The sequence below is a fragment of the Hyaena hyaena genome, unplaced genomic scaffold (genome assembly GCF_003009895.1).
Source record: "Hyaena hyaena isolate Hyena2069 unplaced genomic scaffold, ASM300989v1 scaffold_113, whole genome shotgun sequence".
In the NCBI taxonomy this organism is placed as follows: domain Eukaryota; kingdom Metazoa; phylum Chordata; class Mammalia; order Carnivora; family Hyaenidae; genus Hyaena; species Hyaena hyaena.
Window position 1 is genome coordinate 609078 of NW_024080745.1, and position 24670 is coordinate 633747.

Below are 24670 nucleotides of genomic sequence, written 5' to 3' on the forward strand. Positions count from 1 at the left end.
CCCCTGAATTAGGCATTAGAAGACCTGAATTTAGGGGCGCCTGGGTGGCTCGGTTGGTTAAACGTCCAACTTCAGCTCAGGTCATGATCTCACAGTCTGTGGGTTCAAGCCCTGTGTTGGGCTCTGTGCTGACCGCTCAGAGCCTGGAGCCTGCTTCTGATTCTCTGTCTCCCTCTCTCTCTGCCCCTCCCCTGCTTGTGCTCTGTCTCTCTCTCTCTCTGTCTCTCAAAAATAAACAAACATTTAAAAAAACAAAAAAACAAGAAGACCTGAATTTAGTTCCTGTTTTAAAATTCTGTCACTTATTAGCTGTGCAACTTTGGGCTAGTCACTTAACTTCCCTTGGCTAGTCACTTAACTTCTATATCTAAGAACTAAGCTAACATCATCTACCCTACATGTTTTTGTAACAAAAACATAAAATGTTGAAGAGGGGGGAGGATAAAGTCTGCTATAAACTACAAATGCTTCCTCAGTGGGACTGCTAGCAACAGAGAGAGATCAGAGGCACCTACTCCAGAATGGCGTCCCCCTCTGGTTCTTGAGTCACTGCATCCTTCTTACCATCTAGAAACCACAATTCAATTCCTCTCACCACCTTGAGGTTGCTGCCCAGAAGTGTCAAGTATGGCTTGGACATATGGCAGGAATAATAATTATAATAAAATTCATCATTTATCCAACACTTAATGCATGTTAAGCACTTTACATATATTATAGCAAATAGTCCTTACAGCTCTGCCAAGTAGAAATTACCCTTCCCAGCATGCAAATTTGCAATTCCCAAATTGTGTGGAAGTCACACAGCTAATAACCTGAGATTCTGACCAACACCTAAGTCCACACACTTAATCACTGTTATTATCACTGTTCTTTTCTTCTGCATGCTCCTTGGATGAAGAATGAAATCAATTTGGACTGAAGACCCCAGATCCTGACTCCTAAAACTTCATATTAAGCCACATGGAAAATATCTACTGCACAATTTAAATTACAATCTGCTTTCCCATCCTCAGTCTTCCAAAATAACTGCCATTAGAAAAAATGTGATGTAATCTCAACCTTAAAAGTTATAAAAAGTCTCCATCATAAATGACCAATAATATTTCTAGAGTAAAATCTATTTTGGTTAGTTCTAAGGTTTTTGAAAATATTTGACATATAATATTCAACACACACACACAGAGTCCTTAAATCTCACCCCCTCACTCCCCCCGCAAAAGCCACAGAGAAAAATTTTCCCAGGACCCGAGCTCAGGATATTCCTGATACCAGATGCTTCTACAAGTTGGGCTGCTGTCAGTGAGACACAGAAGCTGCCAAGAAGCTGGGCCATTTCCACTCCACATTTGGTCTGAGGCCAGAGTGTTGTCTTTCAGCTTTTAGAAAGACCTCCTGGGGTGAGGTGGACCCAGCAATGACCATATGTGACCATCATGGCTTGCAGGGTGGAGAAAAAAGGTAAAAGCCTTTTAAATGACCAAGATCTTATCTGCAAAGCATGGAAAATTCTTTTTCCAATGCAAAAAAGAACTGGTACAAACTAATCTTTACTTGGGGAGGTAGGGAGTCCTACCTAGTTCAATGGTCCAAGTCATGCTAATCAGTTTCCTAGGCGGCCTCTGACCTAATGCTGTGGGCCTCAAACAGCAAGCTCAGCCCTACAAGACTGGTCATACTATGTTTATCTTGCATTATTCCCAAGTGAATCCCAAGGAATATTATGATAAGCTTAGTAAAAGTTCCATGTCAGGGAAACACACGCATGTGCATGCAGAAAACGTATCAACTGTGTTGACAGAGAACCTGAAAAAGGAATATGTTGAAAGAATAAGAAGGGAGAGGTTATTGAATGTCTTTTGCTTTGCTCTATTAGTTTTACATTAACATGCTTCTGTAGGGGCACCTGGGTGGCTCAGTCAGTTGAGCGGCCGACTTCAGCTCAGGTCATGATCTCACGGTTCGTGGGTTCAAGCCCCACGTCGGGCTCTGTGCTGACAGCTAGCTCAGAGCCTGGAGCCAGCTTCTGATTCTGTGTCTCCCTCTCTCTCTGACCCTCCCCTGCTCACACTGTCTCTCTCTCTCAGAAATAAATAAAACATTTAAAAAAAAATTTTAATATATGCTTCTGTAGATGGATAATGATGTATATCTTCAGCCCCTCTAATATGAGATGGGGGTGGAGGCAGTAGAGGGAAATGCCTAAAGTCATTGAAAGTTCCAAGTCCATTCATTCAACAACTATTTAGGGTGGGCCCACCATGTACCAGGTAAGGTGCCATGGGCTACAGATACAAATGACCAAGAGCAGGCATCACTCATATCTTCTTGAAACTTGGTATCTAGTGGAGGAGTCTGTCAACAATCCAACAACCATGTATCCATGTGACAAGTCCTAAGAAGGAGTGGTCATGGTGCTTTAAGAAGCTAGAAAAATCTGATTTAGAGAGGTCAGAGAGAGCTTCCCTGAGAAAGCAATGCTTCCACTGAGATCTAGAGGATGAGTGAACATTAGCTACACAAAGCAATGGAGGTGAGATGCAGTCTTGGCCAAAGGGATGGCATATGCAGAGAGTTTGTGTTGAGAGGAAGCCATCTTGGTGTGAAGACAGAAGAGATCTGACTTAAGTGTCACCAGGAACGTGCACCAACCTCTAAATACCTCTGACGTCTAAGTTCCACCATTATTCAGGCATGCTTTGCCCTCCTCCTCTTCTCCCTCCCCCCTCCTCCACTTCCTCCTCCTCCTTCTTCATTTTAGTTTTTATTTTAATTCCAAATCAGGAGAATAATTAGAAACTATTTTGGAGAGTTGTAACCAAATATTGGAGCAAACAAAGAATTCAGGACGTCGTAAGATTTGGGCTCTGCAAGACAGAGCCCACAAGAGTGCACTATAGTTTTCTCTGAAATAAATAAAAAAATTTAAAAGAATAAAAAAAAAAACTCTACAGCCACCCCATTTCTTGATTTCAAAGATAATCAAAGTAAGACGACTTTGTTTGTAAAGTAAGTCTGATCTCATTAATCTTGGCCTGATTATTTACACAAGTGCAGCAAGAGCCCACTTTTTGGTTTGCTTTGCTGGAATTTAGATGTCATAGATTGGACTTTTAAAAGCCTCTCAAGGCTAGGAAGCCAAGCCAAGAATTCACTACCATATTTTGCTTTCAACATCTACTGATTTGGGTGGATTCCTCTCTTCTCAGTATCCCCTAAATATTCTAAGATTCCTGGGTCTGCCAAGAAGTGACCTTCCTTACTCGCCTGTGAGTTGGGGAATCCTATAGGCCAGATACAGTCCACCTTTTCTCAGGGGGTGCCTTAAAAGCTTTGGCTCCTTAGGGTCAACCTTATTTCCTTAAAGCTGTTGGGTCATATCTGATCTGATGCACATCATTCTCAAATATGATATTCCAGTCGAAGCCTTGTTAATATAACCAAGGTTTCTAATTGTGTCTTATTACAAGAAGAGATTCTTACTGAACTTATGCAAATAACTATATTGTCATGAAAATAAGAATGCTAAGAGTTTCCACATTCTGGAAGGATCAAGGATGAAGAAAAGATAAATGTTTCAATTCTGTTTACAAAGGTGTAATTTACCAAACGTCTGCAAGTTACAGATACTTTGAAAGAAATGAGGAAAAGGCTTTCCTAAATCTGGAAAATATTAAAGAGCCAACAATGAATGCTTCAAACAAAAATTCATAGAAAACTTATAATCATCTTCATGAGTTGATACAATCCCATGAATTAATTCTTGTTCTGCATGATGTTAGGTCAGCATTTTATGAATCCATCAGCTTTTTCGTTAGATCTGTAAATTCTCAGTACAGTGGGATACCCTCAAAACTATTCAAGTGATGTCATCAGGGAGCATTCTGACCTATAGCTAATTGTAAATCCTTTCAGAGAAGAATCAGAGTAAGACAGTAACTGAATAAAAAGACATAAAATGGCCATGGTTAAAGTTCTGATGAGAGTTCATTTGATAAGGAAAAACAGTTATTTCTATGGCATCCAATGTTTTAACATAACTAGACAATGAGAGTATTGCAAATTTCTAAGAACTTCACATAATTTCTAGAATATCTATATTAGTAACATATATCCATACACATATAACCTACAAAGATTCACTTGGAATCACTTCTCATTTGATGTTGCTTCCTACATAATTTAACATACCAAATAATCCTAATTAGCTTAACATCTCTCTTTTACAAAGTGAAAACAAATCCTTTGAGACTTTCCAGGAGTGTTCTGGGAAGTAACAAAGACTCCATTTAGCATTTGATTTCGGAAAACTGTTAAAAATGTCCAAAGGTTTGAACATGTGACCACTCAGTTACAAGTCACTGTGAAACAATACTTCATGATCCATTCAACCAAAGTGACAATTAAAAGATTTCAAAGGCAAATAGAGAAAGTTACATAGTTATTTAAAAAAAAAAAATCATAGTTCTGGGGCACCTGGGTGGCTCAGTCGGTTATGGGTCCAACTTTGGCTCAAATCATGATCTTGGAGTTTGTGTCCCTGAGCCCTGTGTGGGCCTCTCTGCTGACAGCCCTGATCCTGGGGCCTGCCTCAGATTCTGTGTCTCTCTTTCTCTCTCTGCCCCTCCCCCATCCGCACTCTTTCAGTCTCTCTCAAAAATAAACATTAAAATTGGTTTTTTTTTAATCAGAGCTCTTTTAATATTGAGAATACTTGGTTTTCTTAAGTAATCAAACACCTGATAAAGACAACATGAGGCACAGGAAATTATTTTAAGACACAAAATCCTGATTTCCCAGGCAGATTACTTAACAGTAAGGAAAAACATATATATATTTTACAGTGTCTTATTAAGAGCAGACCAGTAATCTAAGAAAACTTGGTTGTTATAACAGAGAGAGAAAAACAAGTTCTAATTTTGTATCAGTGTACTAGTTTGTAATACTAAGCCTAATTTTTTTTTTAAAAACCCATATAAATAAATCCATTCAATCTTGGCAAGGAAAAATTCCTTTTCCAAGATTCCTTTTCCATAAACCTTCTTAAAAAAATTTTTATATTCATTCAGTTTGTGTCCTACTCTTTCTTATTTCTAAGTCTAGAACAATTAGTCATTCTACTTTAGAACAAAATTTCTCTTTTGCCTTTAACAAAAACACGAACTTCATATTTTCACTTATCAAAAATACATCTTTCTTTGCAGTTTCTTTTTTCTTTACTTTTATTATTTTTAGTAGATTCATTTACATAGTATGGATTAGCATTTTTAACCATTAGTAATCCTAGTTTTCAGTGAAAAGAAGCAGGCTGTTGTGAACTGCCTGCCACATAGGATCATTCTGTAGCAAATTTATGAATACATTATTTCATAATTCTCTAGAAGCGTATCTTTCTCCCAGTACAATTTTTCATGTTTATTAACAGACTCAAATATATTTAGTTTCTGTATTCTGTATAAAAACAAGGTGCCAAAAGTAGATAAACTTATGTTTGGCAATTAATGTTTCAATATTTTTATTTTATCTTACTTGAAAGTGATCTACTCAATGAATATCCATAATTTAACTAAACAATATAGTGTTAAGGTTTCAAGTTATCGAAAAGATTTTTGCAACTATTTTTTTTTTTTTTGAGAGAGAGAGAGACAGAGTATGAGCAGGGGAGGGGCAGAGATAGAGGGAGACACAGAATCTGAAGCAGGCTCCAGGCTCTAAGCTGTCACCACACAGCCCAACACTAGGATTGAACTCACAGACCATGAGATCATGACCGAGCTGAAGCAGTCGCTTAAACAACTGAGCCACCCAGGTGCCCAACAACTTTTTTTCTTTTAATTCCAGTACAGTTAACATACAGTGTTATATTAGTTTCAGGTGTACAATATAGTGATTCAACACTCCCATATACCAGTGCTCATCACAAGTGCACTCCCTAATCCCCATCACCTATTTAACCACTTCCCATCCCCGCAATTACCATCAGTTTGTTCTCTATAGTTAAGAGTGTTTATTAGTTTGTCTCTCTCACTGTCTTTTTTTCCTTTAGTCGTTCATTTTCTTATATTCCACATGAGTGAAATCATATGGTATTTGTTTTTCTCTGACCGACTTACTTCACTTAGCATTATACTCTCTAGCTCTATCCACATCATTGCAAATGTCAAGATTTCATTCTTTTTATTGCTGAATAATATGTCATTATAGATACATACCTCATCTTCTTTATCCGTTCATCTATCAATGGATACTTGGGCTGCTTTCATAATGTGGTTATTGTAAATAATGTTGCTATAAACATTGGTGTGGATGTGCCCCTTCAAATCAGCATTTCTGTATCCTTTGGGTAAATACCTACTAGTGCAATTGCTGGGTCATAGGGTATTTCTATTTTTGTTTGAGAACCCTCCATACTGTTTTCCAGAGTAGCTGCACCAGTTTGCATTCCCACCAGCAGTGCAAAGAGGGTTCCTTTTTCTCCATCCTCACCAACACTTCCTTCTTATTTTAGCCTTTCTGACAGGTGTGAGGTGATATCTCATTGTGGGTTTGATTTGCATTTCCCTGATGATGAGTGATGTTGAAATCTTTTCATGTTGTCTGCTAGCAATCTGGATGTCTTCTTTGGAGAAATGTCTCTTCATGTCTCCTGCCCATTTTTTAATTGGAATATTAGTTTTGGGGGTGTTGAGTTGTATAATTTCTTTATACACTTTAGTTACTAACCCATTATTACTTATGTCATTTGAAAATATCTTCTCCATTCAGTAGGTTGCCTTTTAGTTTTGTTGGTTGTTTCTTTTTCTGTGCAGAAATTTTTTATTTTGATATAGTCCCAATAGTTTATTTTTGCTTTTATTTCTCCTGTCTCAGAAGACATACGTAGAAAAATGTTGCTATGGCTGATGTCAGAGATGTTACTACCTGTGCTCTCTTCTAGGATTTAAATGGTTTTAGATCTCACATTTAGGTCTTTAATCCATTTTGAGTTTATTTTTGTGTATGGTGTAAAAAACAGTCCACTTTCATTTTTGGCATGTAGCTGACCAGTTTTCCCAAAGCCATTTATAGAAGAGACTGTCTTTTTCCCATTGGATATTATTTTCTGCTTTGTCAAAGATTAATTGACCATATAATTGTGTCTTTGTTTCTGAATTTTCTATTCCACTGATCTATATGTCTGTTTTTGTGTCAGTACCATACTGTTTTGATTACTAGAGCTTTGTAATGTAACATGGAGTCTGGGATTGGGATACCTCCAGTTTTATTCTTTTTTAAGATTGCTTTGGCTATTTGGGGTCTTTTGTGGTTCCATACAATTTTAGGACTGCTTGTTCTAGTTCTGTGAAAAATGCTATTGGTATTTTGGTAGGGACTGCATTAGATATGTAGATTGCTTTGGGTAGTATAGACATTTTAACAATATTTGTTCTCCCAATCCATGAGCATGGAAGGTCTTTCTTTTGGTGTAATGTTCAGCTTCTTTCATCAGTGTTTTATAGTTTCGAGTGTACAGATATTTCACCCCTTTGGACAGGATGTCCTGTTATTTCTGGTGCACTTATAAACGGGTTGTTTTCTTAATTTTTCTTTCTGATGCTTCATTTTTAGGGTATAGAAATGCAGATTTCTATACATTGATTTTGTATCCTGCAACTTTATTCATTTACCTGTTCTAGTAGTTTGTTGGTGGAATCTTTCAGGTTTTCTATGTAGAGTATCATGCCTTCTGCAAATAGTGAAAGTATTACTTCTTCCTTATCAATTTGGATGCCTTTTATTTCTTTTTCTTGTCTGACTGCTGTGACTAGGACTTCAAGTACTATGTTGCATAAAAGTGGTAAGAGAGGACATCCTTGTTCTTGTTCCTGATCTTACAGGAAAAGTTTTCAGGTTTTCACCACTGAAGATGATATTAAATGCGGGTTTTCACATAGGACCTTTATTATGTTGAGGTATGTATGAGGGCTTTTATCATAAATGGATGCTGTACTTTGTCAAATAATTTTTCAGCACCTATTGAAATGATAATATAGTTTTTATCCTTCATTTTATTAATGGGATGTATCACACTGATTGATTTGCAAATACTGAACTACCCTTGCAACCCAGGTATAAATCCCACTTGAGTGTAGTGAATGACTTTTTTAATATATTGTTGGATTCAGTTTGCTAGTATTTTGTTGAGGATCTCTGAATTTATGTTCATCAGAGATATTGTCCTGTAGTTCTCCTTTTTTGTGATATCTTTATCTGGTTTTGGTATCAGGGTGATATTGGCCTCAGAGAATGAATTTAGAAATTTCTTTCTTCTATTTTGTGGAATAGTTTGAGAAGAATAGGTATTAACTCTTCTTTAAATGTTTGGTACAATTCACCCATGCAGCCATCTGGTAATTGATCTCCTCAGATCTTCTACATCTTCTTGCTTCATTTTTGGTGGGATATATGTTACTAGGAATTTATCTATCTTGTCTAGGTTGTCTAATTGGTTGGCATATAGTTTTTCATAATATTCTCTTAAAATTGTTTGTATTTCGGTGGTGTTCGTTGCTATTTTTCCTCTTTCATTTGTGATTTTGTTTGTGCTCTCTCTCACACTCTCTCTCTCTGATGAGTTTGTCTAGAGGTTTATCAACTCTGTTGATCTTTTCAAGTATCAGCTACTGGTTTCATTGATCTGTTCTATTGAATTTTTAGTTTCTATATCATTTATTTCTGCTCTGGTCTTTATTTCTGCTCTAATTATTTCCCTCTTTCTGCTGGTTTGGGGTTGTGTTTGTTATTCTTTTTCCAGCTCCTTTAGGTATAAGGTTTATTTGAGATTTTTCTGGCTTCTTGAGGTAGGCCTGTATTGCTATAAACTTCCCTCTTAGAACAGCTTTTGCTGCATCCCAAAGGTTCTGGACCACTGTGTTTTCATTTTCATATTTCTGTGTATTTTTTTATTTCTTCTTTGATTTCTTGGTGACCCATTCATTTTTTAGTAGCATGTCATTTAACCTCCATGTATTTGTGGTCTTTCCAGATTTTTCCTTGTGGTTGATTTCTAGTGTCATAGCATTGTGGGCAGAAATGACTCATGGCATGACTTTGATCTTTTTGAATTTGTTGAGGCTTGTTTTGTGGCCTAATATATGATCTATTCTGGAGAATGTTTCACGTGCACTTGAAAAGAATGTGTAGTCTGCTGTTTTAGGATACAATATTCTGAATATATCTATTAAATCTATCTGGTTCAGTGTGTCATTAAAAGACACTGTTTTCTTATTGGCTTTATTTTTAAAAATATTTATTTTTGAGAGAGAGAGACAGAGACAGAGCACAAGTGAGGGAGGGGCAGAGAGAGAGGGAGACACAGAATCTGAAACAAGCTCCAGGCTCTGAGCTGTTAGCACAGAGCCTGATGCAGGGTTTGAAGTCAGGAGCTGTGAGATCATAACTTGAACAGAAATTGAATTCTTAACTGACTGAGGCACCCAGGCACCCCTCTTATTGATTTTCTGTTTGGGTGATTTGTCCATCAATGTTAAGTGGGGTGTTAAAGTCTCCTATTATTATTTTATTACTATCAATATCAATTAATTTCTTTATGTTTGCTATTAATTGTTTTATGTACTTGGATGCTTTCACATTGGGTGCATAAATATTTATAACTGTTACATCTTCTTGTTGGATTGTCCCCTTTATTATTAATATAGTGTCCTTCTTTGTCTCTTTTTACAGTCTTTGTTTTAGAGTCTATTTTGTTCAATATCAATATTGATACTCTGGCTTTCTTTTGACATCCATTTCCATGATAAATGCTTCTCCGTCCCCTCAATTTCAATCTACAGGTGTCTTTATTTCTAAAATAAGTATCTTATAGGCAGCTTGTAAATGAGATCTTGTTTTCTTTTTATCTGCTCTGCCTATGTCTATTTTTTAAAGGGCTAATAATTAAAATAAATTTAATTCTTTTTGGTAACATTTATTTTGTTTTGTTCTGTTTTTTAAATATAGTTTATTGTCAAGTTGGTTTCCATATAACACCCAGTGCTCATCCCAGCAAGTGCCCTCCTCCATGCCCATCACCCATTTTCCCCTCTCCCTCAGCCTGTATCAACCTTCAGTTTGTTCTCAGTATTGAAGAGTATCTTATGGTTTGTCTCCCTCCCTCTCCATAACTATTTATGCCTATGTCTTTTGATTGGAGTGTTTAGTCTAATTACATTCAAATTAATTGTTGATAGGTATGAATTTATTGCCATCTGTTACTTGGTTTGTGGTTGTTTTTGTAGTTTTTCTCTGATCCTTTCTTCTCTTGCTCTCTTTCATGGTTTGCTGGTTTTCTTTAGTGACATACTGGGATTCCTTTCTGTTTATTCTTTGCATATCTACTAGTGGTTTTTGATTTATGGTTACCATTAGGTTCATATATAACATCTTCGATTTTTGCAACCATTTTAAAGTAGACACATTATAAAGCATAATTATTATTGAAAAGTTCATTAATAAACTTGTATCCCACTAACATCTATTTAATTCACCTGTTTGTATAATTATGCTTGAGTTGCTCATGAAAATTTCATTAAACAAACATTAAACAAAGCTGGCCATCATCTTAAGTTATTTTTCTTGTTAGAAAATCAGGCAACTTTCAAACAAATCACGGAGCAAAGAATCTAAAAGTTAAACATTTGGTTCTTCCCTCTTTTTTTTCTTTTTTTTTTTTACTGGCATGTTGACATGCTTCAAGCAAATTATTTTTATTGTACATTCTATTCTTAGGTTAAATTTATAGTTTTATAATTTTAAACATATAGTAGAGATAATATAAGCTTGTCTGACTGGTAAATCTAGGTAGGAAAAATTTTATATCCACATTATAATTAATTCTCAGAATTCTGAGGACACACCTATTTTACTTTACCAAGAGTTTTTTAAAGTAGCTTTATTTACCAAAGAATATGCTTAATCATGTGACTCTAACACACACACACATACACACACACACATACACACACACACAGGTTAGTTTTATTTCTGAGAGTTTTAAGACAATTTAATTTATTTAAGTACACAGTTGCCTTTAAACCAATTTGAGTAGAATTCATTTGGGGGAGTTTATAAATTAATTTGGTAATACCATCTGGAGATAGAACAATATCATTTGTATATAACATACAGACATACATACACATATATCTAAACAGATGTTTTTTAGTTTTCATTCCAAATTTTAGTCATAAGTTAATAAAACATAGTAATACAAACTCACTGGTTTATCTCCACTTTATATTTTTGTCTGTATTGTGTTTCCAGAAAATGGGACAAGTTACAGTTACCTGTATGCCAATATTTGTGGAGAAGACTTAACATTTTATTTTGCCCTGATATGTAAACTAAATTTTAGGCCAGTGTAGTCACAACTAGCAGCTGTCTGGACATCTCCAGTGTATATCTGAGTGGACAAAACACTCTGGTTCCAGCTTTTTTCTCTCTCTCTTTTCAGTCTTAGGTGGTTGCTTTTAGAGGTGTCAGAGTCCACTGAGAGCCCCCAAGGCAGGGTAGGGGGCCTAAAATCCAAGTGGCTGTAGGGAGCTGAGAGGATAAGGTGAGAAGGGAAAAGTCTGGCAAGGTTGGGCAGAGGAGTAGAGGAAGTAAGGGCTTGAAGGGGAACATATAAAAGGTATCGAGGCATGGGAGGGAACACTGGAGGTGGTGAGAGGAGGAAGAAGGAAAGACACAATGAAGAAGGAGAGGCCTTAGAGGAGCCGGTCTAGGGAGATCTCCGGTTTTCCAAAGAGGCCAGTGGAGTTCTAAATTATCCTCAGCAAAATCATGCCAACAAGAAAAGAAGCAGATCAGTTGGCAGAGCCTATAATTAACAGAGGTACAAGAAGGGGTCTCAGTCAACTGAGAAGTTCCCATGGAAGAAGCGGAATCCAATAAGGAGAACAGAGAGCCAAGAAGAAAGACTTCCAGCCCAGAAGGGTAGAAAATAATCCCCTCTCAGGAAAGAGAAACAGAATGAAGAGACTTCCAGCCCAGCAGATAGCTTTCAAGGAAGACTGGGACTCCAACTCATCTTCTTACAAACAGAGAAATGTAGGACTATACCCCAGCATCTGTTTGTCTGGGACTCTAAGTCTGCTTCTGGAGTATACTCAGAATCTTCAGAGTCAAAATCTGTCCTTACCAGCTTTAACAATGTCTGTCTGTAGCACCGGTTCCAGAGTCAGACTCTCCACAGGATCCCCAACCTATCAAGGAAGACAAAGACTTAAAGTTGCATTCTTAGGGTCCTAGATGAGAGGTCCAGGGGCCCAGATGGTGAATCTGATCCTATCTGAGTCACAGCACCATAAGTGTTAAAGAAAAAAATATTCAGTGAGACATGTTAAAGAAGGTAAGGCAGACTTTATTCAGGACCATCACAACAGATACAGGGAACACTGCACTGGTATTCTGCAGCAGGGAAGAGACACTGGGCTCAACTCCAAATAGAGCATGGGCAAGTGGGCATTTAAAGCCAAGGAGCAGAATAGGGGGTAGTGGATGAAAACTTACTAAGGTATAAGAGGAGTTCTGGCTAAACCCACCTAATGGGATTCTTGCTGACAACAGGCAGGATGATCAGACATCACCTGGGAGATAAAGAACCTGATCAGATAGCAAAGGTGATCAAATATCAAGGGTGAGTGGCTCTAGTTACAATGACTTATCAAGGTTCTTGCTAAATCTAGATTTTACAAGGACACACAAATGATGGGCCTAGGGGAAGGTCCAGGGGCCTGATTAAAGTTTGCTCAATCAAGTATCTTTGTTAGTGGGTTTATTTTAAAGAGGAAAAGACTAACAAAACTTGGAGATGGCATCCCAGATATAAAACTTAAGATTTTTCTAAATTTAACTCAAGGCCATCCCTGCTAAATTCATTAAAAGTCTGGCCCCTGAAAATCATGCAACCTTCTGCCTCCAGAGTTTAACGAGGCACCAGGATAGTCTCAGCCTTTGAGAGAAGTTCCTGAAAGGAAACGATCCAATGGGAAGAGGGAAGCATCACATTATAAGAAAGTCAATAACTCATCATAATTTTCCTAACCCTAATCCCTCACCCAAAATCACATTTAGCAATTCAGGTACCTTTAAGTTGCATAACTGACAAACTATACTGGTTTGGGCATTCTTTTCCTAGAATCTCATGACAGAGGTTTCAGCCCTATGGCACGTGATCAGTCAAAGTAAATTACACTGGGTTTTCAGTCAGTGAGTTTGGGTTCAAACCCTGACTCTTCAAACTTGGCTATTATCATCTTAACTGCCCTGAACACTGTTTCCTCAACTGTAAGCCTGGATTCATTATTTTATATAACCCACAAAGCCACTTTGAAGGTGGAATAAAAATAATGCACCAAAGTGCTTAGCAAATTGCCTGTCACAGAGTCAGCACTGAGTAAATGGAAGATGTGAGAAGAAGGGGTAGGTGAGGGGAACTGGGAAAGTCAAGAAAGAATGTACAGTTCCTAAGAGATACCAGTGCCATGGGTTCCAAGGGACGAGTTATCTAGGCAAAGTAGCACACTCACCAAGTCTCAAAAGAAATTAAGGAGCCTGGGGCACCTGGCTGGCTCAGTTGGTTAAGGGCTTAACCAACTTCGGCTTCATCCAACTTCGGCTCGGGTCAGGATCTCACAAACTGTGAGATCAAGCCCCAAGTTGGGCTCTGCACTAATAGCACAGAGACTTCTTGGGATTCTCTCTAATGTTCTCTCTCTCTCCCTCTCTGCTCCTCACCCTCTCTCTCTCTCTCTCTCTCTCTCTCTCTCAAAATAAATCAATTAAGGAAAACAAAAAAAGAGGGCACCTGGGTGGCTCAGTCAGTTAAGTATCCAACTTCGGCTCGGGTCAGGATCTCACAGTTTGTGAATTTGCTCCCGCACTGGGCTCTCTGCTGTCAGCACAGAGCCTGTTTTGGATCCTCTGCCCCCATCTCTATCTGCCTGTCCCCTGCTCTCTCTCTCTCTCTCTCTCTCTTTCTCTCTCAAAATAAATAAACATTAAAAAGAAGAAGCAGAAGCAGCAGCAGCAGCAGCAGCAGCAGCAGCAGCCTGAGAGAAACTGGCCTGGGATTTATAGAGTGGAAAGTGGCCCTATCCCCCTTGAGTTTCTCTCCAGACATGTGAGGCAGGTTCACCAAGAGGCAAGCAACCACAGTGAGGGCCCCGCAGGCACTGCAGCGTGGGTGCTGCCTGAAGAGGCCTAGGGTGCTGAAGCAGAATTTGAGATTAAGACTTTTGACCAGTGTAGGACATCTGCTTGGGAAACTTCCAGGCAGAGTGAAGCTTAGGAAACTGGCAGGAGGTTAAGTGGGAGTAAATCAGAGAGCGGAACATACAGACCAAAGGATACTTCACTGCCTTCCTGCCAGTTGTGAGCTACAGCCTGTGCGACTGGCCTTGTTACTGGTGGGGTTAGTTCTCACCAGAGAGTTCCCTGGCCTTGTTGAGCTTGGCCTCGGGTATGCAACATTCTCAGGCTTGGCATGGTTTTCTCCAGTAAGATTTTTCTCCTTTGGAAAAAAATAAAAAATATATCAATACAGTAAAAAAAGCAAAAAAATAAAAAAAATAAAGAGGAAACTATATAGTAAGAATGCCAAAGAATGTCTGAGAATATGAATTGCAGGGGAGAGAATTCCTGAATGTATCTTTTCCCAACGTTATTCTTTTTAAGGAGAAAGAGATTTCCTTTTTGAGCCCCTGTATCTGCAATTCTTTAAAAACACTTTCTTAATGAAATTCTTGCTTGTGTTTCCTTTTTTAATACATAGACATTTGAATACTGTTTTTGTGTGTTGCTTTCTCCCATGCGGCCGGAGGAAGAATTTCAATAGCCGATGCAGATAGTAACAGCAAGAAGTTATGCCCTTAGACATTTTGGAGGCTGAGGTATGAGGACTGGAGATCATAAATATGATGCAGAAATTGGTCCATATGTTCTATCTTACAGCTTACGTAGTTGTAGCAATGCGTCTACCCAGGGCCCTTCTTTCCTGCCTCCACAGGGTGACTGAGAAGCAGAGAACAGAGAATATCTGTAACACACTCTATACATCTCCACAGAGAGCAATGCTGGCCTCACACAGCCCAAAGGATCACTGAGGAAACATGGCCAGATCTCCCACTCAGTGTTACAGGAAACACCCAGGAAATGGAGCTGCCTGTAAGGCTGCCAAGAAAGCAAATCATGCACATGAGGTGTCAGGACCACTTAATGCACAGCAGAGTTTCAGACCATCTCATCCACAGAATAAAATACATGAGCTAATAATAGTATAGGAAAATGTCTGTTTCAGTGGAAAACTATGCATGCCCTTCCACAGCCTAATCTTTCAGGTTAGAAGATTCTAGCTCTGTTCACTGTATCTGAGTTATTTTGCAGAGCTTTGTAAGTATAGATAATGGATAAATATATAATTTCTATCCTGTCCAGTAGTGATTTAACTGACCAGTCCACTATCACTCCAACTGTCCTTAAAACTGGACAGAAAAGGGGCCCCTGGGTGGCTCAGTTGGTTAAGCGTCCGACTTCAGCTCAGGTCATGATCTCGCGGTTCATGGGTTTGGCCCCGCATTGGGCTCTGTGCTGACAGCTAGCTCAGAGCCTAGAACCTGTTTCAGATTCTGTATCTCCCTCTCTCTGACTCTCCCCTTCTCATGCTGTCTCTCTCTCTCTCTCAGAAATAAATTTAAAAAAAAAACATGAAAAAAACTGGACAGAACAGTTCTGTCTCCATTTGCAATTCATCTCAACATTCCTTTACTTCTATCAATGTGTGCCATTTTGACCTTTCTTTTGAAACAGTTGTTATAGGTTGAATAATGTTCCCCCCTTCAAAACAATGTTAAAGTCCTAACCCCTAGTATGTGCAAATGTGACTTTATTTGAAAATAAAGTCTTTACAGAGCACCTTGGTAGCTCAGTCATGTTAAGTGTTTGACTCTTGATCTCAGCTCAGGTCTTGACCTCAAGGTCATGAGTTCAAGCCCCGCATTGGGTATAAAGCCTACTGAAAAACAGAAAGAAGGGGAAAAAAAGGAAGGAAGGAAGGAAGGAAGGAAGGAAGGAAGGAAGGAAGGAAGGAAGGAAGGAAGAAAGAAAGAAAGAAAGAAAGAAAGAAAGAAAGAAAGAAAGAAAGAAAGAAAGAAAGAAAGAAAGAAAGAGGGAGGGAGGGAGGGAGGGAGGGAGGGAGGGAGGAAGGAAGGAAGGAAGGAAGGAAGGAAGGAAGGAAGGAAGGAAGGAAGGAGGGAAGAAGGAAAATAGGGTCTTTGCATATGATTGAGCTAAGATGAGGTTATTAAAGTGGGCCTTAAACCAATATAACCGTGTCCCCTTATAAAAAGAGGAAATTTTGTCTGAGCACTCAGGCACCCCTTTAAACATGGAAAAAAAAAGGGGGGGGGAATTTGGACAAAGACACAGACAGCCACATAAAATCGATGCCATATGAAAAGGAGGGCAGATACAAGGATGATGCATCTAAGGAATGCCAAAGTAAGGAATGCCATAGATTCCAGCAAACCATCACAAGATGGGAGAAACGTATAGAACAGATTCTCCTTCCCAACCCTCAGAAGGAACCAATCCTCAACAACCATGACTTCAAATTTCCAGCCTCCAGAACTGTGAGAGAATAAATCTGTTGTTTAAGCCACCCAGTTTGTGCTACTTGACTATGGCAACCCTAGCAAACTAATATTATAACACAATATCTGCCTAATTCTATTGTATCATACAAGTAAAATAAATTCTTGAAAACATGTTCACTTGATTATCTGTATGAGAGTTGTGAGTTTACCCTTTTCTGAAAATGACCTTTTAGTAAGATAAATGGATATCTAGCTGTCTCTCTCCATTTCTGAAGACTTCTCAGCCAGAACTACCTCTGAATACTCCCTTTTTCATCAAGTTGTTAGGTTTGCATAAAGGCATCACAATGTATCTTTTATTTTTTTAATGTTTATTTATTTTTGAGAGAGACACAGAGCATGAACAGGGAAGAGGCAGAGAGAGAGACATTGAATCCAAAGCAAGCTCCAGGCTCTGAGCTGTCAGCATACAGCCTGATATGGGGCTCGAACTCACAAAGTGCAAGATCATGACCTGAGCCAAAGTTGGATGCTTAACCAACTGAGCCACCCAGGCGGCCCCACAATGTATCTTTTAAAAATGACCCATAATTGGAAACTTAACTAATCAAAATGGGCTGCCTCCCCTCATTCAGATGAATTTGGAGAAGGGAATGAAGTTCTATCAGTTGTCAGGCTCTGTGCTGGGAACTTGGCATTCTGTAGGATATTTTTTAAATGCCTACCCAGTGATCCTACCTTCTCCAATATTGGACCAATAGGGTTCACCTTTTCCCTCAAGCCTCAGGGAAGGGGATCCTATCCCAAGTTTCCCCAGGAATAAAACCTGATTGGTCTAAGGTTCTTATGGTAGTTCCAGTTCCCTTGCCAGTGATTGATGAGACATGCTTGAGAGGCAGGGACAGAAGATATTTTAAAAGGAAAGATTGCAGGCTCATAAAAGTGGCTGTGTGGGGGAAAAGCACACTTTTTTTTTTTTTAATCTACATGTGATGTCTGGAACTATGGTAGCCATCTTGTGTTCATGAGAGCAGCTATTGTGACTGAAGATAAAATTTGCCACACCAAACATAGAAGAGTAGAAAGAATGACAATTCCTAGGTTCTTGATAACATCCAAGGTAACCTACCCAGGTCACACACAAGACAAAATCTGTATCCAACTCAAACTCTACACCCACTTTCTCTCCCACGCCACTTACCTCCTCTGTGTTTATTATTAGTCAGTAAATGAAGGCTAATTTCTCCTACTTCTTACTGCTGTTTATTTTTATCCTTTAACCTGTCTTAGCCATAGAACCTAATGGTTAAGAGCAAACTTTGGTGTCAGGTGGACCTGGGTTTAAATCCTGCCTCTGTGTGACCTCAAGCAAGTCATTTAAATCCTTCATGCCTCAGTTTCCTGGAATATAGGACAGGGATAGACAGCAGTTACTATGCTATACATTTGTGATGAGGGCTAGGTGAAACTACATATTTAAAGTACTTATCACAGGTCCTGGCACATTATATTTGCACAGAAAAAAAGCTGATGGTGTTTATGATTATTACTAGTATTGTGCCATGCAATATTACCCTGCCTCTTCAATGGGAAGCCAGCATTCTGAATGTGAAGAGAGCATCTTGTTCCCCATACAGAGTGGTTTCATCAATTGACTTCACATTCATTAGAGCCTCCCCTCCCACACTACAACAGGGAGCTCCTCCTTCCTGCCCAGAGAGCCACCATCAAATGAGCCCAGCTCCCTGGGAGCATCAATCATTCCTTGGTGGAGCCCAGCCTGGGTTTGTATAGACTCGCATTACCCTCACACCCCACACCCCAGGGTCCTGAGAGCTTTGATGCTCATATGGCTGCCTGGCAGGAACGGAAAAATAAAACCCTGCTTGTTCCCGCTATCCACAATAAGACCTTTGGCAATTTAGAGGGAAACAGAGATAAAAGACTGGATTTTTTTTTCTTTCTTTTCATTTCCCCCCCCAAAACAAATGGTGGTTTGTCCTTACTAGCAGCTCCTTCAGAGCCACACCAGCATCAAAGAGCATGAAATCAGCAGAAAGCCAAGGCAGGGTAGTTCTATCCCACCCACTAGGGAATTTGTTTGCGTACAGGACAAACAAAAAGGGAGGGGAAAGGGGGAGATTTGCACAAAGAGCATGTCACTTGGGTGACCTAAGCTCACAGTCCCCACCCCATTCCCAAAAGCTTGTTCTCTTAACATTTACTCTATGCCACTTGAGGCTTGGCACACAGACCAGACAAGGACAATGAGGGACACAGAGAAAGAGAAAGGAAAGCTCAACTTGTCTCGCGGATAAACCTTGAGCTGACTTGACATCTCGTACTCTAGAGGGCTTACTGTGCCAACATCGGGCAGGCCTCTGTGCGTGGAGGATTCGGTGGAACAGCAGGTCTGGTGTCAAGCTCTGCTCTAAGCCCACATGACCATGTGCAAACAGAGGTGGAATGTTAGGGGCCTATTGTTTCTGGAGCATGTCATATGTGTTGGGTCCTGTACCAAGTACCTAATATGTAGCAACCATGGGGTAGGTGGGACCACTTTCTTCATTTACAGATGTAGACACTGAAGTGCAGAGAGATCAAGTCGGTCATCCGAGGTCACATCCTATTGTGGGTGAGCCCTAATCCAGTGGCTGGAGTCCTTGTAAGGAAAGGAGATTTGGATGCAGATACTCAGATGGGGAAGAGGCCATGTAAAGGCAGAGGCAGAAATTGAAGGGATGTTACCACAAGTCCAGGAACATCAAGGATTGCTGGAAACCACCAGAAGCAAGGAACGACCCTCTCCTAGAGCCTCTGAGAGAACATGGCCTGGCCAACATCTTGATTTTGGACATCTTGTCTCCAGAACTGTAAGAATAAATCTGAGCTGTTTGAAGCCACCAGACTGGGACACTTGGCAAAGGCATCTGTCTTTGTGAGTTTACAGAGAAAGGGGAGGAGGGGGACAGGAGTTGCAGGAAGGGGAGAAAAAGACAAGACAATCTCCAGACGAATGATATAAAGACTATCTCTGGCATAGTGGCCTGGGGAACACAATGAGGATGCCAGCCACGAAAGGGAGACAGACAGGCAGAAGTGGATGATAAAGGTAGGGAAATGAAAGGTTTAACAGAAGCGAAGGGGTGAAAAGGAGACAGAGAGCCATAGCGAATTTGATGGGTCAGCTCCTTGAAAGGGAGAAGGGTCAAAGAAGGTTCTGGCGTTCCCTGCCAGTGAGGGAAAGGATTGAGAAAGAGCAGAATGCTGCCACAGTGTCTGCCCCGTGACGATGACCTTGCCCACGCCACTGCCCCAGCCTTCTCACACCTCAACAAGGCTCTTACGTCAGACTCCTCTTCAGTTACTGCACTCAGGGAACATGTAGTTAGCACTCACTAAGTGATTGGCACTGAAGAGGGCATGGGCATGAAGACCAGAGAGCAGCATGAAGGAACAAGAAACTAGGACCCTCATGATTTCTTCAACCTGGATTGCTCTTTGCCCCACTGTCAGCCTAGAAAGAATGTATGTAGAATTCCAGCCCATCCCAACTTGGATGGGGGCATTAGCCCACCTCACTGGGTCCAAAACAACTTCCACACTCCTTTATCATAATGCTTGGACATTATACTGTGTTTCTTTCTTATACACACATATACTGTGTTTCTTACGTACACACACACATACACAGATATCGATAAATAGGGAGATAGACAATTATAGACACATAAATATCTACCTATAGGTATAAATATAAATAAAGATCGATGTAGAGATAGATAGATAGATAGATATTATAAATAGAACAGATCCTCCATTAGAGTGTGAGCTTCTGGAAGGCAGTGTCCTATTTAACTCTATCTAGTCAGTGCTTTTGCAGAGACTGGTGAGCAGTAGTTGGTCAGTAAATATTTGATCAATGAATGTCCGAGGTATTCTAGAACTCAAACAACAAAAAGTCTTAAGTAATAGAAAAATAGGCAAAGGACATAAACACATGATTTACAAAATAAAAGAAATAGGAGTGGTTCTCAAGCACATGAAAAGATGCTTAAGTACAGTCATAATAAAAGGCATACAAGTTAAAGTTACACTGAGAAAGCATGTTTCACCTCTTAGACCAGCAATAGTGTGACAAGATACTGGGTGAGAAGCTGTGGGGACACAAAGCAGGCTCACACCTGCCCATAGAAATGACACAGCCCATAAGGAGGTCCATAGGCAATGTCTACCCTCTGTTTAGCAAGCCCACTTCCAGTGGGTTCCCGTGATATCTCTCAGATAGACCTGCAAACACAAAGCTGGAGCACATACAAGCATTTTTGTAACAGCAAGAGATCTGAAGTCATTCAAGGGCCCTTCTCTAGAGAACTGGGAAAATAAACTGTGGTGCTTCAATAAGAATGAGAAAAATAAAAACTATATTCGTATTTGCTTAATTTGCATTAAGAAACACTGGCTGGAGCTGTAAGAAACTAATGCATGTGGCTACCTAAATGGGAAAAGGGGCAAGGTCAGTAGCTGGAGACAGAGCAAGAGTTCACAATGCATGGCTTCCACATCATGCTGATTCTTGAATTAGGTAAATGTATTGGATGGTCAAAAAATAATAATTTAAGAGTATATGATATTAATAAATAACATGTAATATAATATAACATGTAACATGTGGAAGCAGAGTTCAAAGAGTCCTATGCCTCTCTTGTACAGTACAGGAAGGTTCATGGAGAAGAAATAAAAATGACTCAAAACTCAGAATAGATTAAAATTTCAAAATAGCATAAAATTTACCTATTACCAATTTCCTGGAAAATTAAAGAGGAGATCAATTTTCCTTAAGAGCCAAAAACTGGGGTAGATAAATAATACCAGTCAAAAGCCCTTAAGCCACCTGAAAGAAAAGTCCACTGATCATTGTGGGGAATTTCGCATGTTCAGGACACAAGCTGCCTAACCACTCAATTCTCTCATATCCCCCCTGATAATCTCATTGGAATTCCATTTATTTCCTAATTTCAGCCTCTCTCCCAAACCCAATATCCTCACATGTCTTGAATTTTCTAGACTTTTCCATATCATCCATCAAAACCTTCCAAATCTCTAGCTCAATTTACCTTTCACATTTTTATTTAAAATCCAGAATGACTATCATAAAGATGTAATGCCCTGCCCAACACAGGATACTATAACTCGTTAAACTCCATAACAATCTCACAAGATAAAGACCATCATAATCCGTTTTACTAGCATTTTACAGATGAGAAAAGGAAGCCCAGAGAGGTGGGGTGCTTTGTCCAAGGTTATGTAGAATGGAAAGGTGGGGCCAGAATAGAAACCCTAATAGTCTGACTTCAGAGCCTCCTCACCAGTGTTGCATGCCTAGATGCCCCCACAATAATTTGTGGCCTATAGACCTTTTCTTCTGTTTCATATCCCTCTGTCCATGCATTCATGTGTCCATCAAACATCCATGGCCATTTATAGTATACAAGGCATATATTAGGTGAAGAGGACAGAGATTCCAGAGATGGTGGTCCTTGACTTTAAGAAGCTTATGGTCCAGAGGGAACACATACAGGTAAAAACATAGCTTCATATACAGAAGGTCCTGCAACTGAGCCTAGGAGAGGCCCCCCACTCCTACCCCCAATCCCAATCCACTTCTATATGTCTTATGTTTTGCCTCCCCTGCTCAGGAAGTCTTCGTTTAGGGCCCTGTATCTATCACAACTGGAAAATCAACTCCATCAGGGTTCTTCCAGGTAAAGTAAAGGGGTCTAAACAGACTTACATGCTAACAACTATCAGATTAGGTCTTGGGGTCTGCTTTCCTATAGCCTACAGTTTTATGAATGTCATTTCATGTTGAAACAAGAACAATAGTATTGTGTCTTTTTGCTTTTAGCCACAAGAATCAGGTTGAAAACAAAAGAGAAAGAAGACTTAATCTGATAATATTTCTCACAGTGTAATTCAGAGGACCAAGTCTTACCTGTTGCCCTTAAATGTCTTCTTCCTTATCAGAGTCCAAAGTACTCACATTCCTAGCATCATTGTGCTAAGTTGAAAAAGGACAGCCTACTTACTAAACTTGCAGTTTTCCCTGTGATCTGCTCAGGCTCCACAGGGCAAAAGTGACTGCTCAAGTTCCATTCCCCAAATAAAACACCAAAACTAGTCACACAGACCTGGGTTCAAAGCCAGACTCTGCAACTTACCAAGAAATGATCAGCATCCATTTCCTCATCTGGAGAATGGGATTAATAATGAGGATTTGGTAAGATAATACATGCAAAGGCTCCAGCCTCAGGCATGACACAAATTCAAAGCCTTCTTGGGACAGTCTTTTAAGCAGAGTCATTGCCAACTTCCACATGCAAGCCTCTCAAGATCAGGTCATGAGCATTAACCCTGGCTCTCTCTGCCCAAGGTAACTGTACTTATTTCTGCAGCCACAGTTTGGCCTCTAGAGCTGCAGAAGACAAGGAGAACAGGTTCTAGGGCCTGAGAAGAGAAGGGCTCGAAGGAGATAGGGACTACCCAAGCTTGCAGTCACAAAGGCTGTGGTTAGGGTTACATTCTAGACTGGGGATGCAGAGGAAGCAGAGAAAAACCTGGGCGAAGGGAAGTGCTAGAGACTGGAGACAACCTAGTGTCCTCAGAGACCAACCAAGCCCATAGTTCAACACCACCAAAGCAATACCATTGGAAACGTTACTTTGGAAAGAAATCACTATTTCCCAAAAAGTACCCAGGAAGTCACCTTGAGGGGAAGAAAAGTCTGAACTTTATTGAACTGACCTATACTTTGGTACGGCTTGATATCGTTTTCAGTTTTACATACTTAGAGGCAAGGTGAGGGTAAGGAATGGAAGATAGGCACCCAGGGTGCCTGGGGGCCTCAGTCAGTTAAGTGTCTGACTTTGGCTCAGGTCATGATCTCACGGTTCATGAGTTTGAGCCCCACATTGGGCTCTTACTCTCAGTGCAGAATCTGCTTTGAATCCTTTGTCTCCGTCTCTTTCTGGCCTTTCCCCTGTCCCACTTCCCTCTCTCTCTCAAAAATAAAATAAACATTAAAAACAAAAACAAAAAACAAAAAAGGAAGAAGACAGGCACCATATTCTTCCCCATGCTATTCTGACCTGGCCCATTAAATACCAAAAAAACTTCATCTTATGTCTGTTTTGAGGGTCAGAAAACCAAATGCCTACAGAGGTCAACCAGATCAGAGATAAGAGTGCCCGTACCAGGTAAGGAAACTGGAACATAAATGCCCTAGTCAACTATTGACAGAGAGAAGCAGAGTCAGTGTAACTAGATCTATTTTTTAAAAATATAGAGAAAGAGAGATTTCTTTTAAGGAACTGGCTCACAATTAGAGGCTGGCAGGGCAAAAAGTCAGGTAATAGTTGATGTTACCATCTTGAGTCTGAATTCAGCAGGGCCAGAATGACCTGTTGATGATTATGATGTAAACATACTGCTAATGTTGCTCAATCACCTTTAGACATACACAATAATGACAGGAGATTTGCTTTTCCTACAGGTGGGAGTGGATTTACCTTCCTCTTGTATGTTTCCATTATTGCTCATTCATGAGGTCATGTAAGTATTTATGTCTTCCTTCACTAATAGACTAGGGTATTTTTTCAAAGTATTCTGGATTCCTGTTAAATAGACTCCTGACACTCCTTATCTACTAACTCAGGAAATCCATGCTTTTAAGAAGTACTTTCAGAGTGCCTGGTGGGGTTGAGGTGGTTAAGCATTTGACTCTTGATTTTAGCTCAGGTCATGATCTCAAGGTGGTGAGATCCAGCCCCACCTCAGGCTCCACCCTGGGTGTGGAGCCTGCATAAGATTCCCTCTCTCCCTCTTCCTCTGCCTCTCCCCGGCTTACACGTGCACTCTCAAATAAAACAAAAAACAAAAACACAAGCATTCTTTTTTTCTTGTGCATGCTAACATTTAAAATCCACTGGACAGAACTGTTTTCTCATTTTGTCCTTCAGACAAAGTCCCTAACATCTAGT

The 24670-nt window shown here is 39.8% G+C and overlaps 1 long non-coding RNA gene across 1 annotated transcript; it reads right to left on the minus strand.

Annotated features, from left to right (window-relative positions):
- Positions 1-12119: 12119 nt before the first annotated feature.
- On the minus strand, positions 12120-24075 carry LOC120234658. Its single transcript, XR_005529155.1, has 4 exons — positions 24011-24075; positions 14997-15051; positions 14465-14551; positions 12120-12242 (listed from the first exon to the last, which is right to left on the minus strand). It is a non-coding gene; the product is annotated as an uncharacterized LOC120234658 (long non-coding RNA).
- Between the last annotated feature and the right edge of the window lie 595 nt (positions 24076-24670).